General features: G+C 38.8%; 1 long non-coding RNA gene across 2 annotated transcripts in view; it reads left to right on the top strand.

Moving 5' to 3' along the window:
* Positions 1-3505, top strand: part of LOC125753991 (uncharacterized) — a 44873-nt gene extending 41368 nt beyond the window's left edge. Inside the window, exons 4-5 of one of the 2 annotated variants that reach the window (XR_007407101.1) lie at positions 319-811; positions 3273-3505. This is a non-coding gene — a long non-coding RNA (uncharacterized LOC125753991). The other variant, XR_007407102.1, reaches the window with a different exon arrangement.
* The last annotated feature ends 16505 nt before the right edge of the window (positions 3506-20010 follow it).

Raw genomic sequence — 20010 nt, 5'->3', positions numbered from 1 at the left:
TGCTTCCTGGAGGAATTATTTTGAACACAAAATAACTTTAATCCCTGTCAATATGATTCAGCAATGAAGTTGTTTTAAAACAATAAGCATTAAGCATTAATCCTTTCAAATCTAATATGTAACATCCTCCGTGTACACACATCACAACTACTTTATAATAATTTCCCTACCCAGGAACAAAAAATAACAACAACAAAAGGAGTGTAACTAAGAAATTACAGAAAATATATGCAGAGAAAGAGAATTTTTTTCATATCTACTCTTCGGGTGTCTCTTAATCCTGTGTGATAATTCAGTTTCCCTTTCCTTTCCTTATAGAGTCTGATAATCCTGCAAAACGGGAGAGTTCATTTTGTGATCTACTTGCACCTAATGTGACCCTCTTCAGGCCAGAACTCTATACAAGAAATTAACCTTTTTCCAGTGTCTTTTAAGAGGGCACAAGTTCATTTCCCCTCTTATGTTAAATTTTTTGATAGAATTATGAAACAAAAACATAGGAAATGTTGAATCTAATGAGCTATTGATTGTTGATCTGAACAGTCATTTAGGTCTTGGAGAATAGCCTTATCCTCTGAGTGCAAGTAAGCTACACTATAGCTCGCTATCATTTTTCACTGATTGTCACAAAAGCACCTCAAAGCTGGCCTGTATCAGCCACTTCAGTTCACAAATGAGAAAGCTGAGGCTCTGGAAAGTAAAGGGATTTTATGCTATGAGTCAGCAGAGCCCTGGGAAGCTGCGAGGGAATATGAGCTGCGGGCAATTTTGGATAAGACCGTTCTAAGTCAGCGAGTGACTTTATGAAGAGGTAAATATGAAATTAAAAGCTATAATTAACTCTCTAAGCTGGGGCTTTGTTCTGTCCTCTTCATTCTGGACTAGTGAAAACATGCTCTTAATATCTTAGAAAATAAGTAGAGGAAGGCTGAGTAGAAAACGTGGAAGCTCTGGGAGTCGTGCAGGTGTAACGAAGCTGGCCTCCCACCCTTACTGATATTACAATTGTGATAGATGTATAGGGGTGAAGGTTACAGTGTACATTATGAGTAATTTATACAGATTTAATGTACTTCTGGGTAAAAGGAGTTGGAGTCATCCAGAAAATAAATAAATAAATACATACATACATACATACATACATACAAAACTCCTCACAATTCACTTGTACAGTTGCAGGAAGCTGGCATATTATTAAGTGATGGACTTTGAAGTATGGACCGAGAGTAGCAACCCAAGATAGCTCTTTAAGAAGGTAAAGAGTTCGAGAAGCTGGAGAAACTGGGAGCTTGGAGTGCACAGCTACAGATTTAGCTCTGCCTCTACCTCGCTGTCTCCCTGGGCAAGTCCTCTCCTGTCTGTTTCTCCATGTGCAGTGAGGGGAGGTAGCTGGACGCGGTGACTTCCAGCATCCCATACGTACAGTTCTTGTGCTGGGTCTACATTTGCACGCGTGCGCTCACCAGGGTCCCAAGAGAGACCCACTCTGCAGACATCGCCCACATCATACCCAGCCGTGTTCCTCCCCCGTGCTTTGTGCTAATCGCCTCTTTCCTAGGGATGCTATTTCCCACCTGGGAAACCTGCTGAGGTTCTTCCCCTAATATGACGGGAGAAAATAGTTTGATGTTTGGCACACTGCTCAAATTCTGTTTTCCCTAATTACTGACTGTGTACTGGGGTTGGTTCCATGCTTACTAACTGTGTGACCTGAAGTTCTGTCTAGGCCTCGGTTTCTGCTTCCATGAAACAGGTATAATAATATCTATTTCACAGTTTCTTGAATATATTAAATGAATAAGGTACTGCTAAGTGATTCTGTGTGAAAAGAATGCCAGGTGCATAATCGATTTCAAAAACATTCATTCCTTTCCTACTTTTTCCATATTCTGCTGTTTACTATTGCTTAAAGATAAAGGGATAGTACTCCAAAAGTCAAATTTTAGGCACCATTCAGTGGTGAGAGACAGATTCAGCTTCTCACCCTTGAAGCTCCACTATGTAGGCAATAACATATTCTGCTTAAGCACACCACCAATTCTCTTTTTAATAGATGGGAAACGTGGGGCCTTACACCAACTATCCACTAAAGACTGAGTGAGAGTAAATAAGAGCATGTAGGCACTTTGCACAAGTCTGACATTCCATATTTATGCCATACCTTTGGGGAAGAAGAGCTAAAATAGAACATAGAGATCTTTCTAATGTGGGCAATAGGGGCCACGGTGATGATGCTGAGGTAATGCTTGGATGAGCTAAAAGGAGCTGAAGCAACCAAATTGCCCCAGAGAAATGAGAGGAAACAGGCAGGGTCATGGCCCAGGAATAAGGATTAAGGTGTGCTGATGCAAACACTGTGATTCTTTTTTGTATATTTAAAGCCAACTATAGCAAGGAAGAGATAAGAAATGTATCCTCTGAACTCAGACTTTTAATAAACAGCATTAATGTGAAGGTCCCTAACTCTCCATTAAGTCCGATAAGGGCACAAAGAACATAGAGGACAAGCTATATAGCTGGGTGATGTGTCTTTAAATTGTTTGCTGGGAGAAACCTCTCTCAGAATGCAAAGGTCCTGAGGTCAGATGGTCTTGCTAGAATCTGTTGATACCCACCCTCACCCCAGCCTCCCACCAACCCCACCCCACCCCACCCCACTCCCCCACACATTTCTTTTGCTCTTAGCTTAACTTCTAAGAAAATCGCTCATGGTAAGAACATGGTAAAGAAAGCTTAAAATGCCTTATACGGCACTAATAAAGTTTTTGCCCTCATTTTTAGAGAAGAAATCTAGGACATGGCATGACCGTGAACTGTAGGAAGCTACATATGAGTGCCTGCGCTGTGAAGAGAAACCATGTGACTCGTCAGAGAATCAAGGATGATTCTAAAAGTGTTGCTAGTTTATTTTGTGCCAGGCAGGAAGCTGGGATTGGAAGAAGCAAAGCAAAATTAAGAAAGTAGGATCTCAAAAAAAAAAAAAAAAAAAAAAAAGTATGGTCACTGACCTTAAGGGGCTCACAAGTTAAAAGGGGCAACAGACTGTGTCTCCTTTACTGTTGTTGGCACAGCAGGACCTCAGCATGGTAACTTCCATTTGCAGAGGTAGCTGCCTGAGGAGCAAAGCAGTTAAGATGTCTCTGACAGCACAGACTCAGGGGTAGAAGGGTGCTTAACTCCCCAGCATACCTCCAGCGTGCCCATTCTTTCCTTTGTCCCTTATGAGCCTGAGGCTCCTAACTTTCCTTTTTTTTTTTTTTTTTTTTTTTAAGATTTTATTTATTCATTCATGAGAGACACAGAGAGAGAGAGGCACAGACACAGCCAGAGGGAGAAGTGGGACTCGATCCCAGGACCCTGGGATCACGACCTGAGCCAAAGGCAGAAGCTCACTCACTGCACCACCCAGGGGCCCCACAGGGGCATCGTTTTCATACCACTTAATGTTCTCTAAAGATTAAAATGAAGCAAATGTGTTATCTTCAAAATAAAGGAAATCAAAGGGTTCTGCCGATTTTGTTGTTTTAACATGTTGAAAATTGAACACATAAAGGATTAATTGGTGCTGTTATTTTCATAGTCTTTAAAGATAGTGATTATCAATCAATCATTTTTAAATTTTAATTCAGACAAAATATAGTTTTTGGAAAGAAAAACATCAATTTTGGCATGAATTGGGGTGAGCTTGGGCTTTCAAAGTAAGTTTCATGCCTTATGAATTCTTAACTTACATTCTATAAAAAGAAAGGACAAATGCATAATATATTTTTAAAATGCAGGATAAGTCTGGGACTCACAGAGTTAAATGATGCCATCATCAGGAGTCATTGGAATTATTGATTTTTCCTAAGCTACACTTATTTTCTCACATTAGTAATTGTGTGCTTATGCTCTGATGCCAAGGTGTGCGGGTGCCCACTCTTATTCTGAATATCCCCTCTTATTCTGTACCAGCTTGACAAAAATGGGCCTGAAGGAGTAATAGATGCATTTGTAGTCTGGCTTTGGCATGCACACAGAAGACATTGAACTTGACCATTTCAATAATACGAGTTTCAAAAGGTTGGTAAAGGAATGGCAAGATCTTTTATAAGTGACTGTAGAAGAGGGTAGATCTACTTTCTCAGGGGATCTTGACCTACTTCCTTTCCATGAAAATGGGTATCAGGTTAGAGACCTTCCTGAGGATAGCAAGGACCCAAAAGAACCATTCATCCTCATCGTATCTTTTCTTCTATTCAAGTAAGACAGGTTACCTAGGGAAAAAGAAGCACAAAGTAACAGAGGAATGAGTACTTCTGCTTGAAGGTAAACATTTGAAAGTCAAATGCTTGAGATACTCTGGCTACATTCAAGAACTCAAGAGTGAGCTTACAAACTTAATACTCCATCTGCTTGGCATTTTCTTCAAATTGACCAAGTTTATAAAAAAAATAAAAGGGCGGGGTTTCCCCTACTCTTTGTGTTTCTCTTTTTACCCCATAAACTCCCACAAATCCTATGAACAAATATGTGAGGATTTTGTGAAAGGAAAGTCAGTGACCTTGAAGTAGGTTGTAGGACTAGCCATGTAGCAAGAGATGGTCTGCAGTCCTGAACCTCAGTCCAGCCCCTGACTCCTGTTGAAGGAGGCACTGTTGAAGCATGAACAAATTATATTTGTGTGCTCTCTTTTAAAATAAAGACCCTTAAAAAATAAACTAGAGAGAAACCAATGTATTCTGAAAAAAAAGAAAAAGAGCTGACCAAATATATATATTTTAAAGATTTTATTTATTTATTCATGAGACACACAGACTGAGAGAAAGAGAGGCAGAGACACAGGCAGAGGGAGAAGCAGGCTCCATGTAGGGAGCCCGATGTGGGACTCGATCCCGGGTCTCCAGGATCACACCCTGGGCAGAAGGCAGGTGCTAAACCGCTGAGCCACCCAGGGATCCCCAAGCTGACCAAATATTAAAACAGTACGTGTGTGTGTGTGTGTGTGTGTGTATGTAAAACAGTGAGGCAGTGTTGCATCAATAGACAAAATTAAAAAAAAAAAACAGAACACAAAGTCCAGACATAAATAGAAAGTCAAATATAAGAAAGAATTTAGTATCTGATAATGGTGCCATCTTAAATAAATGTAGGAATAATGGATATTTTAGTATATAGTGTTAGACATCTGGGTGACCCCCTGGGATACAAATACAAAGTTGGATCTTTAATGCACACTGAGCTAACAGGATAAATTTCACAAGATGAAAAATGTAATATTATAAAGGATGAAATCCTAAAAAATTAGAAGAAAAATGTAGGAGAATGTTTTTATAACTCAAAATCAACAATCATTAAGGAAAAATTATTAGACTAAAAACAAATTTATTTTAAAAGCCAGTTTAGGAAAATAAATACTGTAAGCAACCTCAAAAGACAACCGACATATGGGAAAAATATTTGCAACTCCTATCACAAAAGACTAATTTCTCTAATATATAAAGAGCTTGTAAAAAATCAGGAGAAAAACCCAATAACTCAAAAGAAAAATGCGTGAGGAATGAACAGACGGTTCACAGAGAGTAAATTAAAATGATCCAAACATATGAGGAGACACTCAACCTCATAGATAATAAGGTGCATGCAAATTAAAACTACACTGAAACACAATTTTCCACCAATGTGTAAAAATCCAAAGTAGAGGCACTCTGTTGATCTGTTTATAGAGAAATCAGTGCTGTCATGTACTGTTGGTAGGGTGGTAAATTATTACAACTCCTGTGGAGAACAATTTTGCACTATCTATCAGAATTATAAATGCATATTATATTTCACCAAGCAATTCCACTTCTTGATGTATATGCAAATTTTCCACTATAACCCTTTATATATATATATATATAACAGTACGAGCATGCATCTGTGAGAGAGTGGTTAAATGAATTACAATACATTTAACATGATGGAACATAAAACAGCTATTTACCCAAAAAAAAAAAAAAAAGGAATATTCTGTATAGACTACAGGAAGAACTCTCTGATTCATTGATAAGGAAGGAAGGTTCAGTATCATATGCTCTTTCTATGGTAAACAGATGAGAAATAAGAATCTATTCTCACATTTGCTCACATACTCAAACAGAGACTCTGGGAGGATACCTGATAATAGCTGGGTGGCAAGGGGTTGGAGGAGGAGAGTAGAAAGAAGAATTTCAGGCCTTGGAAAGAAGGAGTTTTCATAACTACAGCTGCATGGGATCACAGAGACAGCCTGGGGCCCTGGTGGTCCACTCAGGATGAGACAAATGGCTTTGGCTTCATCTTCCCCGAGCCCTTGCCAGCAGCAGTAGGTGGCTTTCAGACTGTAGGAGCACAACCCATTCCAGAATCAAAGATAAGACTTAGAAAGCACTGCAAAGGGCCATTGCATTAGGACTTGGACTCAAGCCCTTGGCATCCCTCCTTTTAACCCATTTTGTCTTCCACTAGCCTACTAGTTCTCCATAGGGGTAATTTTGCCCCAACATTTTGTCTTCCACTAGCCTACTGGTTCTCCATAGGGGTAATTTTGCCCCCAAGGAGGCATGTTTGGTTGCCATGACTAAGAATACATACACTTGGCATAAAATGTCCATAGTGTTGAAGTTGAGAAACCCTGCACTAGAGTGAGATACCACGGAAAGGGTGGAAACCTGTGAGGGGAAAGCACAGAAAATGAGGAATGTTCTATCATTAAGAAGACTGACCCCCTTACACCCACTCCTGTGTCGGTGGTAACTCAGAGTCCTGTGTGAGGCAAGAGACGGATGGTTTCTCGGTGTCCTGGTATGACAAACACTGGGAAGCTCAATCGTGAATAAAACATAAAAATGGATCCAAAAGACAAGGCCATCACTCAAGAATAACAATTCCTTAGCTCCCCACATGGCTTGGAAATCTCTGTTCAGGGCTGGCCCTTCTTACCATCGCCCTTTCGACTCACAACGAGGCCTAGGTTGGCACAGACCCTGTGTGGAGCCCTGCAGGGACGTGAAGAAGCAGGGCTCCCACCGCGAAGGGCTGCGTCTCTGGAAGGGGAGTCAGCAGCTGCTAACAAGTCTCCACTTCTCACAGAGAAGCTAAAAGAAAGAAGAGCCCTGGGCTGACACACCAATTGCCAGACACTAGGGGCAGGTTTGCAGGGAAGGGAGGAGAGGGAGCGCTGGAGGACACTCTGGACCTTGTTAAACCAGGCCTCCCAGCAGCCTGCCCAGCATCCCGGGGTGGCCACTTGGCTTCCCCAAGGGGGTTGTGTGGTGAGGACTGCGGCCTGGGGCATCCTGGGTGGGCGCCCGGCTTCTCGCAGGGTGTGCAGTGTCCACCCAGCACCCAGAAATGTGCTTGCTTTCCCATTTCCCATTTTTCAGGATTTTTTTTTTTAAGGGAGCTACAGTGGCCCTCTGTCCTGCTTGGAGGTTCAGCTTTAGGACTTTTGCCTGGTTTCCTTAGGGGGCTAGTCCTGTAGGCTCAGAGAATTAAATCAGCGGCCTTCGTGGGCCTTTTCCCACTCTTCTGCTCTCCTTCCTTGGCTGTCCCTGAGGCACTAGGTCAGTCTCTTTTTGCCTATTCTTTCTGCGGGTCCTTGCAAGAGAAAGCAAGGTCCAACAAAGAAGACTGTAAGGTGCTTCCGATGGCAGAGCCAATAACACAGATGTGTCTGTCCCCCCAACACCCTGCTGCTACCACAAAGAACTTTGGAGAGTGGCAGCCCCATTCCCCGCGTGTTAAGCCCTGGGCTAAACGTTTGCATTCTTTACTTTCTTCACTGCTAGTAGCAATCCCACAGCGTGGGGACTGTCGTCTCCAACAGCGACTGATAACGCAATACCTGCACACGGCGGGAAGGTGGGAGCGCGTGATAAAAATGGGTGACACCTGCTTCACCAGCTGAACATATAATTAGATAAGTCTTCGTTCTTCCCTTAACTGTCTAGGAACAGGAACTCAGTAATAGAAGGTCTAAGGTTGCTCTCTTGAGGGGTCAGCGTACATGTTCTCCCACTGTAAACGGTTCGAGAAGGCCACAAACCCACTCAGTTCAAAAGAATTAATCCTCCCTCTGAATGCCAGGCAGACAGAAAATGGAAGCATCTGGCTGGTGCATTCACGTCATTGGTTCTGCTCCTCTCCCGCAGTGTCTGTTACTGTCCCTCAGTGTCCTATTGAACACTTGGATGTTTCCAAAGTCCAAGGTCCAAACAATATTATTCTGTCAATAAAGCCTGCGTTGGTCCTGATTCTTGCAGGGGCTGCTGGAAAACCCATTTACTGGGGCTCATTAATTTACGTTTCCGTACTCGACCACTGATCCCCAAACAGGATCAACAAGCCTGAGGGGGTTGGGTGTGCAAGGGTGTCAGCCTCATCCGCCCACTGTGCCAGAACCAGCTCTAGGCCGTGAGCCTCCGGCTCCACCTTCATTCCTGGCAGCTTCCCCTCTGAGGCCTATGACATTCTTTCCCACCAGAGGACATCTGTCACTGACATTCCAGCGCGATAAGGAGATCTTTCCCAATGCAGAAATTTATAAAAAAAAAAAGGAAAGGGGTCTTGTTTCCTTTACTTCTAAGCATTTCCTTGGTGCCTGGATAAATTTTTCTGCCTTCTTCCTGAAACCAGATCCCATTTTACATGATATGTAGAGGGCCACGTTCAGGAGGGCACACATGGTTCTGAAGTGGGAGAGCGAGGTTCTTGTCTCTTGGGGAAGGACAAAGGAGAGCGAGTAAAGCGATAGAGTTTTATTAAGCAAGGATACAGTAAAAGCTTTCAGGAGTGAGAGGGGTCCCCACAGGGTTGCCACTGAGGGCTTTTCTGGTTGGTTTCTTACTGAAGGCTAACCAGGGAACTTAAATTCTTTTAACATCTCTTATTGATAGCACCACTGAGGAAGGACGAGAGATAATACCTTTAATGGCTTACTTCCTTTTTAGGGCCCAGGAATTCTTTTTGGGCACAAGTAGCTGTTATAACAAGACCCCATCTCTAACACCTAGGACAGGATGGTCTGATTTGTTTCCTTATCTCTGGTTCCTTACATCTCCTCATTTTGGGATTTCCATGAGCCTAATCCTGTAGCCCCCTACCTATCTCTCCTTACCTAGACCCGCCTGTCCCTTACTCAGTTCTGTTATTTTTTCCCCTCTAGGATAATGGGTACATATTGGGCTTACATTGTCATAACTAATGTAGGCCCCTAAAGTAACTTCTCCAAATAAAAGTAATTTAAAAATTTTTGCTTCGAGGTGACTATGCCTCCAAACATAAAAGAGCCTGGCTCAATTTTCAGAGTTCTATGTTACCAGACACCCCTTACTTCCTGCGGGAATCCATCAATTGGGCGATATTTTAATCACACCGGTGTTTTCTTTGCCTCTAAAATGTGCCCAGCCAAACAGTTTATATCGCTATCTAGGCTACATCATTTCTCAAACTGCTGAAATAAAACAGAAACAAAACATCTAAATAATTCCAGATCATCTCAAAAACAAGCCCATTACAGTGGAAGTCACAGCTCATAAATAACTTGGTTCTATCAACATGCGGTTATGTAACATCGGGCTTGGTGCTGCAGACAGTATATTCCCCATGGACACTTTTCAAGCCAGCTAAAAATGCACAACTACCTCCAAAACGGTGACAGAAGAAAGGAAAACAAATTCCAACCCACAGGAGGCAGGCTGGAATCTCATTTATGAAATCATGAGCCATTTCACATAATGCAAAGTAACTTCTGTTACTCTGGGAAGAATGTTGAGCACCAAAAGAAAGTTCCCTTACCAGCTAGCCTGGATTGAACACACATATCTTCTTCTCTTGTGTTTTCCCAACTCCCCAGTAAAAGACGATGGGCTTTGATTTAGAGATATAAGCCCCACAGGGGCAGAGAAATGAGAAAGAGGTAACAGCATCAAAATGCTAAAAACAAGAAAGATGGAAAAGGCGGTGGACCCAAGGAAGGTGAATTTCAAACCAGAAGCAAGGAAATCTGCAAACCAATCTGATTTATGCGGTGAGGCCCCCAAAATTCTGGAGTTGACAGTACCTGGTACCTCTGGAATAGGATGAAGAGAGATGGTGGGGCTGCAATAAGGAGAAGGAGTTGAAACCATAGCTAAGAAGTAGCTGGATCAGGTTGTTTCTTTCACTCCAACAGGCTGGATGATGGAACCTCCCCACTCATTCAGAAAATTGAAGGTTTTTTTCCTCTGGAGAGGGTAAAGAGAGAGTCTCCAAACTGGGAGACATTAAATACAGTAAGGATGGGGATTCTCTTTGGGGGTGACTACTTAACTGAATGTCATTCATGTTCCATAACCAATCAGTCCCATCTTTGACCATTCTTGACCATTCTTGACCATTATTTATGATCAAGAATTAGAATCAACCCAAAGGTTTCTTGGCAATAGAATGGATAAACTAATTGCAGCACATTCTCACAGTGGAAACTCACAGAAATAATGTTGAATAAAAGAAGTCACATACAATATGTCACCTATTGTGAGTTTCTAATTGTAAAAAAGTAATTAATTTGGAAGATGTAGGAGGACTAGAGTCTGATAGGAGACATTGAGAGCCTTTCAGATGCTGGCAATTCTTTATTTCTTGAGCTGAGTGTGGTTAAATGGGTATGTTCATTCTGGGATAATTTGTTGAGGTGTATATATTTATGATCTTGTTGCTTTTCCATATAAATGTAATACTTCAATAATGAGATTTTTTAAAAGTGGTCCAGCTAACAGATCTATAAATTACATATCAACTGCAGAAGTTTCAAGACCCTATTTTCATTGTAGGTAGGGGTTATTATATAAGACTTGCATTAGTGGAAAGGAAATGGGTAAGACCATTGGGAAGGAAATTCTCTTGGCCCACAAACCTCTACTGAGAGGCAACTTACACTTAGACCATGACTTCTATCATTTACACCCACCAGTCAGAGTAAGCTCATTCTCTCTATACCATAGTTGTGCAGCAATAATAAAATCTCCATTTCTTCCTAGCTCATTTTGCTAAGCAGAATTCTAGGAAGTCCCCAAGATTCCAGGCCCCTGATATACTCACACTTTTTCAGGTGATTCAATTAAGAATCAATTTATGCACCAAAATGAAGGGGTTTTTCAAATTTAATTAAGTTCTTAGATCTTTGAACTTAAGATCAGGAAGTGATCCTGGGTGAGCCTGTTTTGATGAGAGCATTTTCGTGGTTGGTCACAGAAGAGAAAATCAGAGAGATGTGCTCTCCCAGAGGGAATCAAACCTCCATGCATTAACTGCCCATGGAGGCCATTGGCAAAGAAGTGAAGGCAGCTTCTAGGAACTGAGAATGATCCCTAGCAAAGGCTACCAGGAAAATGAGGACCTCAGTCCTACAACCTCAAGAAAATGAACTTTTCCAACAACTACTGAGACCTCAGGCCCCATATGAAAATCATAGCTCTTGGTTTCAGCCTGATGAGACCTTGAGTAGAGAATCCAGCAATATCATGACTGGGCTTCTACCTATAGAAACTTAGAAAATAAACTTGTGTGGGTTTTTGGGTTTTGTTGTTGTTGTTGTTGTTCTTGAGATCATTCATTCATTCATTCATTCATGAGAGACACAGAGAGAGAGGCAGAGACATAGGTAGAGGGAGAAGCAGGCTTCCTACAGAGAGCCAGATGGGGGACTCAATCCCAAGACCATGGCATCACAACTTGAGCCTTGAAAGCAGACACTCAACCACTGAGCACCCAAGTGCCCCACTTGTGTTGTTTTAACCACTAAGTTTGCGGTAACTTCTTAGAAAAAGGGTACAATCATCTTCTCCCAGTATTATCAGCCCCCTGCTCACTTTCTATGTTGTATTCAAAAAGTGACTAATCAGCAGTTACAGTTGGCTTCTTCAAACTTTCTAAAAGTCTCTAATACAAGAATTGTCCTGCATTTCTCTGTATAGCATACCAACAAAGCCCCACATTAGTGTCTCACAAAAGCTGATAGCTCTTTGGTCTGCAACCCAAAAGACTGAGAGGGGTCAAAGGTGAACTTTAGAAAACAAAGCTTAGTTTGAAGAAAGTGAGCACAAATTTGCTCACCAGCTCTTGAAACATTAACAGGAATAAATAATCTTTGAGAGGCAAACAATAATAATAAAATAAAGATGTAAGCACATTATCACATAGAACTACTTTCACTTAAGGAACTAATCATAGAATATGTTCCAACTGAAGGATAGACATAATTTAGATTTTGAAAAGCTTTGAACCAATCTGTGTGACAGAGGCAATAAATGACAGGAAAAAAGGTGGAATTCACTCTTCTCTGAGGCTAATATGAGGAGGGATGACCATGTCTTCCCACAGCCCAGTGTGGGGGTTTCTTTTGGCACCAGACCATTGTCTTAAATGCAGTGTGGGTAGATCCTTTGTCTCTGCCATGCCGATTGTGTAATTTGTGCATTTAACTCTTCCTGTCTTTGTTGGATCTGCACCCTTTTTCTACAATCTATAGAGGCGGCTTTGTATCATCATTATGATAAACCTGCTGCCATCTTTTAAAGGAAGTTGTAAATCACACTTGAAAGCAAACTTCCTAAGCATAATTAAAATAATTCCTAGCATTTCAAACATACATATGTTCTATATTAAAATGGGAATTGAGTTGAGGAAAGCTGCATTTTGCAAAAGACTGTCTGCACAAGTGCTGGCTGAATGTTTGTGGATTTGTAGTGAAGAATTTCACAGTGCTTTGTGGTTTCTGCCAGTTGGGTGTCAGGGAATTCTGAGAAATGGCCTAATTAAATCAGCACATAATGAAAGAAGACATAATGCTCTAGGTCTAAAGACACAATGTGCCTTTGGCCAATGCAGACTGTGACTGCATCTAAACAAAGTGACTGCATCTCGAGAGAGAAGGAGCGGTCAGCAGGAAAGACAGCACATTGAAAGACAAGATCCACAGAGCTCACCCAGCACTGGTTAAGTGAGAGACAGAGTGCATTTGGGAGGTTAGAGCCATCTTTTCACTAAAAAGATAGAACTTCCTGGGTGGCAGAGTTATTTCATCAAAGTTCCCCTAGACATTAGGGGAGTTGTTTCCCCAAATCAAAATCCTTTCTCTGATTTTTATAATCACCAAGAGAAATTCTTTTTTTTTTTTTTTTTTTTTTAAGAAATTCTTATTTAAAACATTTGCTTTTCAGGTGTCATTTTATGAAGAAGGAGGTATTATGAATAAGTAACTGGAGCATTGCGGCATGTATGTTTAATTGTGACTTTGGTTGTCAGTGATGCTTTATAGATCTTACTTCTGCCAATTTACAAAACCGTAAGGGTACTTGTCAGCTCTGTGATGACTTTGCTTTGGCCTATAAGGTAGGTTCTACTACTGGCCCATTTTATTGATGAAGAAACTGAGACACAGAAGTTAGCTTCTTCATGTTTACCCAGCGACTCAGTCAATGATATAAGAGGAGAAAAGAGATTTTTTAATGGAGATTACACTGATTCATAGAGTGGTTTGAGAGGAATCAAATCTTCATAATATTGAGCCTTTTAATACATAAACATGGTGTATGCTTCAATTTATTCTACCCTTAATTTCTCAACCACATTTTGTAGTTTTCTATGTTAAGGTTTTCTACATCTTTAATTCATAGATATTTGATGGGATTATTTTTCTGCATTTGTAACTCTAAAAATTGTAATCACTAATTGTTGTCATTATGTAAAAATACAATTCCTTTTATATGTAGATCGTATATCTGGCAATGTTGTTATATTCTCTTATTAATTATAATGACCTGTAGGAGATTCGTTTGGGTTTTCTACATACACAAATGTGTCATTTGTGAATAAGACGTTTCATCACTTCTTTTTAATCCCTTATATCTTTTATTTCTTTCTCTTGCCTTATTGCACTGGTTAAGACTTCGGGTACAATTTTGACTAGCAGACATTCTTATTTCATTCCTGATTCACTTCTCTCATCAGGTTTGCTCTAAGATTTTTATAAATGCCCATTATCATATTAAGGAAGTTTTCTTCTTTTCTTAGTTCACTAATCCTTTTTATTATGAGTCAATGTTATATTTTAACAAAGGCAGCTATCCCTCTATTGAGATAGTCATGTGACTTTTTTCCTCTTCTATTCTGTTAATGTATTGAATTATATGGATTTCAATATTTGATTAGACCCAGAATTCTTGGAATAAACCAAACTTGTTCTTGTTATATATATTACTAGATTTGGTTTGCCAATATTTTGTTTAAACTTTTACATTTAAATCATGAGAGAATGCCTGCAATCTTTCTTTTTTGCAATGCTCTTGTTAGGTTGCAGTGTAAAACTTTTACTAGCCTCATAAAACAAGTTAGGAAGTATTTCCTCTATGTCTGTTTGCTGAAGGATTTGTAAACGATTTATGCCATTTCTTTATTAATTGGAAGAATTTACTTGTGAAGGCTTCCTGGTCTCAATATTCTTTGTATCATAAGTAGACTTACCTCAAAGCTAATTATTATACAGGTCTTACCCAGTGTCCTGACACAAAAGTATGGAACCAAAGATCATACCGCACTGAAGTGTTACCCTATGGCACCAGCACCAAGAGGTGACAAATGTGGAACTTGAAGCTGAAATGCAGTAAACTCTTCCATCTATCAGGTATGTAGATTATGGGGCACCTGAGTGGCTTGGTGGTTGAGCGTCTGCCTTCAGCTCTAGTCATGATCCCGGGGTCCTGGGATCGAGTCCCACATCAGGCTCCTCTCAGGGATTTCTGCTTCTCCCTCTGCCTATGTCTCTGCCTCTCTCTTTCTCTCTCTGTGTTTCTCATGAATAAATAAGTAAAATCTTAAAAAAAAAAAAGATGCATAGATTGTAAGCAGAGAATACAGTTCTTCTCAATGAATAGTCAAAAGTCCTCTTTTAGGAATACACGTGATAATGCCTTGAAATTTATAGCTCATATATAAAAGAAAATTAAAGGAATTTTATCCCAAATTTGACAACAATCCTAAAGGTTTGTGACATTACAATAAGTCATAAGTCTGAAAGAAACTTTTTTAACTGACCAGTATTAATATAATAATGTGAACAGCTAGCTAAAAGACAGATTTGAATTATCTTATCCTCATGACAGAAAATGACATTATAAAATTATTGTTATGTATGTAGGTGATCAAAGTGTTTACAGATAAATGATCTAGAACAAAACTATTAGAAGCATGCCAAGCATCTAGTGAATAACATTACTATATTATTTTTCTAGATTTGGTTATAGTCTGAAATTGGACAGCTTTTTATTTCTTTATATTTTATTTTTTAAAAAGACTTTATTTATTCCTGAGATATACAGAGAGAGAGGCAGAGACACAGGCAGAGGGAAAAGCAGGCTCCATGCAGGGAGCCTGATGTAGGACTCGATCCCGGGACTCCAGTTTCATACCCTGAGCCGAAGGCAGATGCTTAACTGCTGAGCCACCCAGGTGTCCCAAAATCGGATAGTTTTTTATAACTTATATTTTGTTGTGATTTGTTTGCTCATTCAAAGGAATATTCATTTTCACAAGTGATTTTGTATTTTTTTTTCTTACATAGGGTCCTCAAAGTTGTGTATATATCACATATTGAATATAGGAGGAAGGAAAAAGGGATAGAGGGAGGAAATTCAATAATTAAAGAGTAATGAATTCATTTGAAGAATAATGGAGAGTATCTCTAAAACAACATTGGAAAATATAAGGCAATTGAATAATATTTTGAATATTTTGAAGAATATATAGTTTTAACTATTTCAAGCCAAATTATTAATTGTAAGTGTGAAGATAATCTCAGGTATGCAATATATCAAATAATTTACATTTTTTGCACCACTATAAGGAATCTACTGGAAGATATGTTTTATCAATTGGGCAGGTAAATCAAGAAAGAGATACACACAGAATTTAGGAAACAGGGCATCAAACATAAAAGAGGCAAAGGGCACTCACGGGATCACGGTAAAGGGAGATTCTAAAATGGTAGCCGTCAGTGATCCCACACAGCAACCACTCCCGACTGGAGAAGGCCAGAAGGCTCTTGGCAGTTTTCTCTTTGAAATAATCAAGTGTTTGAATGTTCTGAGAGACAATTTACACAATTGGGGCAGGTGGTAAATTTTAGTATTGAATTAGTGATAATCACATAGAAAACTATTCAAACAAAAAATATATGTAATTATTCATGAGGTGAAGTAGTGAGTTGCACAAGATATAAAAAATGATCATGGTACAGTACATGGTTTAGTACTTACATTGTCATAATAAGACATACCGAATGTTGATTCAATAAAAATTACTATATAATTGGATTCAGTGCATGGGCCAAAGTGTTATGGGAAGACATAGTAGTGGCGGGGCAGGGTGGAGTGTGATTAGGAGTCAAATCCTTATATTTCAGAGTGAAAAGTCTATAAATAATGAACCAATCTGAAAAAGCAAGAAGGAAGATACTGGCAATTATTAGGAGAAATGGTGTTGAACTCCCAAAGAATAAGCTTAAAACATTGAAAATGGTTGTTTTGGGAAAGTAGAAAATACAATGAAATTGATGACCTTCAAGAAATTGCTCTATTTTTTTCACATCTTGTGAGGGGAAAATTGTAGGGAAAAAATGAACTGAATGTACATAAAAATTTATAGAAATAAAAACTAAATTTAAAAGCACATTAAAATTTTAAATGTTTTCCACAGTTATGTATTCTTTATATAATAGAAAATGAAATCACTTAGGGCCTACTAGGTAGGCAACTTGCTCTGCTCAATTGATTTCAAATTTTAATTCTTTGAATGTTTGGGGAAAGGAGAGAGTTAAGAAAAATTATGGTATAAGTTATAACTTAATTTCAACTGCTTCAAAAAGCAGTTGAAAATGTTGTTAGCCATAAGGATAAAAGAGTTGTCAGATAAATTTCTCTAAGTGAAATTACAGATCTTTCCCTAGCTCTCTTCCATTCTGTGCAGGAGTCAACTTACAAGAGAAGACCTTTTCTACCTCCGCTGTTGCAGGTCTATACCTTGAACACACTGCTTATGCTCATTCATTCACTTAATAAATACTTTTTCTGTCTATCACCATGGTAAACACTGAGGACGGGTTGTTTAAAAAGATGAGGCTAGTCCCTGCGCATCAGGTTTGATGAAGACACACTTTAAACTGATGATATTGATCCCCTCACCATGCCTATGATTGCTATGTTCCTGCCCATACTGACTCCTATTTCTTCTTCACTCCACATCCTACACTTCACACAAGACCTAACTTAAGGTGTCTCTGACTCACCCATGCCAATCTTTCCAAAAGACCCTAAGAATTTTCTTCAATATTCTTATGTTTGTCTCTAAAAGAGGTATTTCTTTTATTTTTTTAAAGATTTTATTTATTTATTCATGAGAGACAGAGAGAGAGAGAGAGGCAGAGACACAGGCAGAGGCAGAAGCAGGCTCCCTGAGAGGAGTCTGGTGCAGGATTCGATCCCAGGACCCGGGCATCAGGACTTGACCCAAAGGCAGATGCTCAACCACTGAGCCATCCAGGTGCCCTCTAAAGTGGTATTTCTTTAGTATTTTCATAGCGATATAGGTACACTGATATAAGTACATGTAGATGAATGGCTGACTAAGGTCAATACTGGTTGACTATGTATCGGATATAGCGGATGGTCATACGAGAAACGGAGTCCCATCTTTCTTTATTATTCCATACTGCATACAAACTTCACAGAGTGTGAATTTTCCTTGTGTACAAAACTGGGTATCAATATCTATCGAGCTTCCTTATAGTAATCATAAACATTTTATTCAGTTATAACCACTTCATAATAATAGCTGACATACAGAGTACTTACTATGTGCCAGACACTGCTCTGTGTGCTTTAATCAATTAATACCTTAATCCTCAAAGAAATCCTGAGATATGTGTATTAATTGTCTCATTTGATGAAAGACAAATTTGAGACTTAGATTAAGCAACTTGCCTGCTGTCACAGAGCTTGCGAAATGCAAAGCCAGGCAATCTGGCTCCAGTGTCCACCCTGTTAGCCTCCGGGTGACACTTCTCATTAAGGAAATGCTCAATGAATAGCAGGTAGTGTTAAAATAGGAAAAGCAGTTAATTTAAATAATTTATCTTATATCAACTATTCATTGACTTTTCTGTAGTTGATAATTGTAATTCCTCCATATTTCATGAACATGGTGTTTTGACTTCAAAATGAGAACACTAATTAAAAATAATGAGAGAAAAAAAATCTCAGAATTTAAAATAGTTGAGTGATAGTTTACCACATAGCTATGGAACAATTCTTAAAAAGGAGTATCAGTAGAATTAAAACTATTCTTTAGACGATAAAATAAGAGAACAGTATTTTGTCATGACTATTTTATTGGTGCTATACATTAGATCTTTGCTTATTTCCATTTTCCCTGAAAAAAGATATTTGTACTAAAAACTGCCCCTTCCCAGCAAGAGCCCAAGTGTGAACAGCTGATCTCAGAAGTCATAAGACTGTGTGTTATTTCTGGAAAATTAAAGACATTACCTTTTGTTCTATGGTTAATTGCATTTGATAATTAGGAAACTATAATCAAAATCTGAAAAGAGCAAGAGCAGTATCAGATTAATCATAAAGCACAGGATGAAAATAAAAACCTTTAAAATGAAATTACAACAATAATTTTTCTAAGTTTTCTAGGCAAATTTAATAGTAATGGGGCTTGAGAACCCTAAAGCTAAAAACTCACAAGTTTCCTTTAAAAAATATTTCACAAATAAAGCTACAATGCTAGTACACATTTCTTACAGATGACTTCGAAAACGTAAAAGCAGCAAAGAAGAAGTAAAAACTGTAAATTCTTTGTTTCACTCTAACTACAATCACCACCCCTACTTGGTGCTCATGCTACTCTGTCTCTTAATAAAAGCATCAAGCATTTATGGTTCCTTTAAGAAGAAAAGAAGAGATTTGTGAGATTCAGCAATTAGTAGTATTTCCTCATCCATTCTATTCCCTCCAGCATTTTGTCTACAGAAGAGCAGAGGTGGAGTTGGCAAAAGTGTGAAGCAAACTTCTGAACTGGCCTTATATAAATGCTAAGTCAGTAGCACGGCTGGCTCATGCAATCACTAAGAATCTCCCTTAAGTGGGTGTAAAAGACAACATAAAGCTTTCCATGGCTTGTCAGCCAGATCCCTTGAGCAAACCACTTAATCCCACTGAGTCTTTGCTTTCCCCATATATTAAAAAAGACAAAAAATAAATAAATAAAAAAGACAAAAATACTTCCCTTACTATCTAATCTTGTTGTAAAGTTCAAATTACATGTATAAATTATATATACAATAAATACCTAATAAAAGATAGCACATATATTATATATAATTTATAGAAGTATTTTGGAAAAGGACAAAGCGTTACATAAATTTTGGTAACTCTAGCAATAAAAGCATATTTTTAAGTCATATACTGTTTATTATGTGAAAAGAGGTAAAACTGGTAAATTCTTCCTCAAACTATCATTATGTGCTTATTTAGAAAAATTACTTAGCTCTTCTTTTTCTTTCTTTATATAAAAGAATAGTAATGGTAGTGGCAGCTACTATTTAACAGGCCACTGGCAGTGCAAAAGTATTTAAGTTCATCAGCAACCTTTGGAGGTAAGCAATTCAAGATCAGGATTAGGGTGAGGCACTCACATCAGGTACAAAATCTAAGGGGGCAACAAAAATTTCAGTTTCAAGATAAACAATATCTTAATGTAATATTTTTTAAATCAAATGCAATCCAAATAAATCAGTGATGAAGAAGATATCAATATTTTGAATACAAAGCAGTCACCTTGCGTAAGCTTGAATACATTAATTTCTTTGTGCCTCCATTTCTTTATCTAAAACGGGGGGAAATAATAATAATTAATAATAATAATAATACTTACTACTTAGAGTTGTGGTAAAGATTAAATGATTTTGTA

This window comes from Canis lupus, chromosome 29, assembly GCF_003254725.2.
Source record: "Canis lupus dingo isolate Sandy chromosome 29, ASM325472v2, whole genome shotgun sequence".
In the NCBI taxonomy this organism is placed as follows: domain Eukaryota; kingdom Metazoa; phylum Chordata; class Mammalia; order Carnivora; family Canidae; genus Canis; species Canis lupus.
This window is presented reverse-complemented; position numbering and strand designations above follow the sequence as displayed.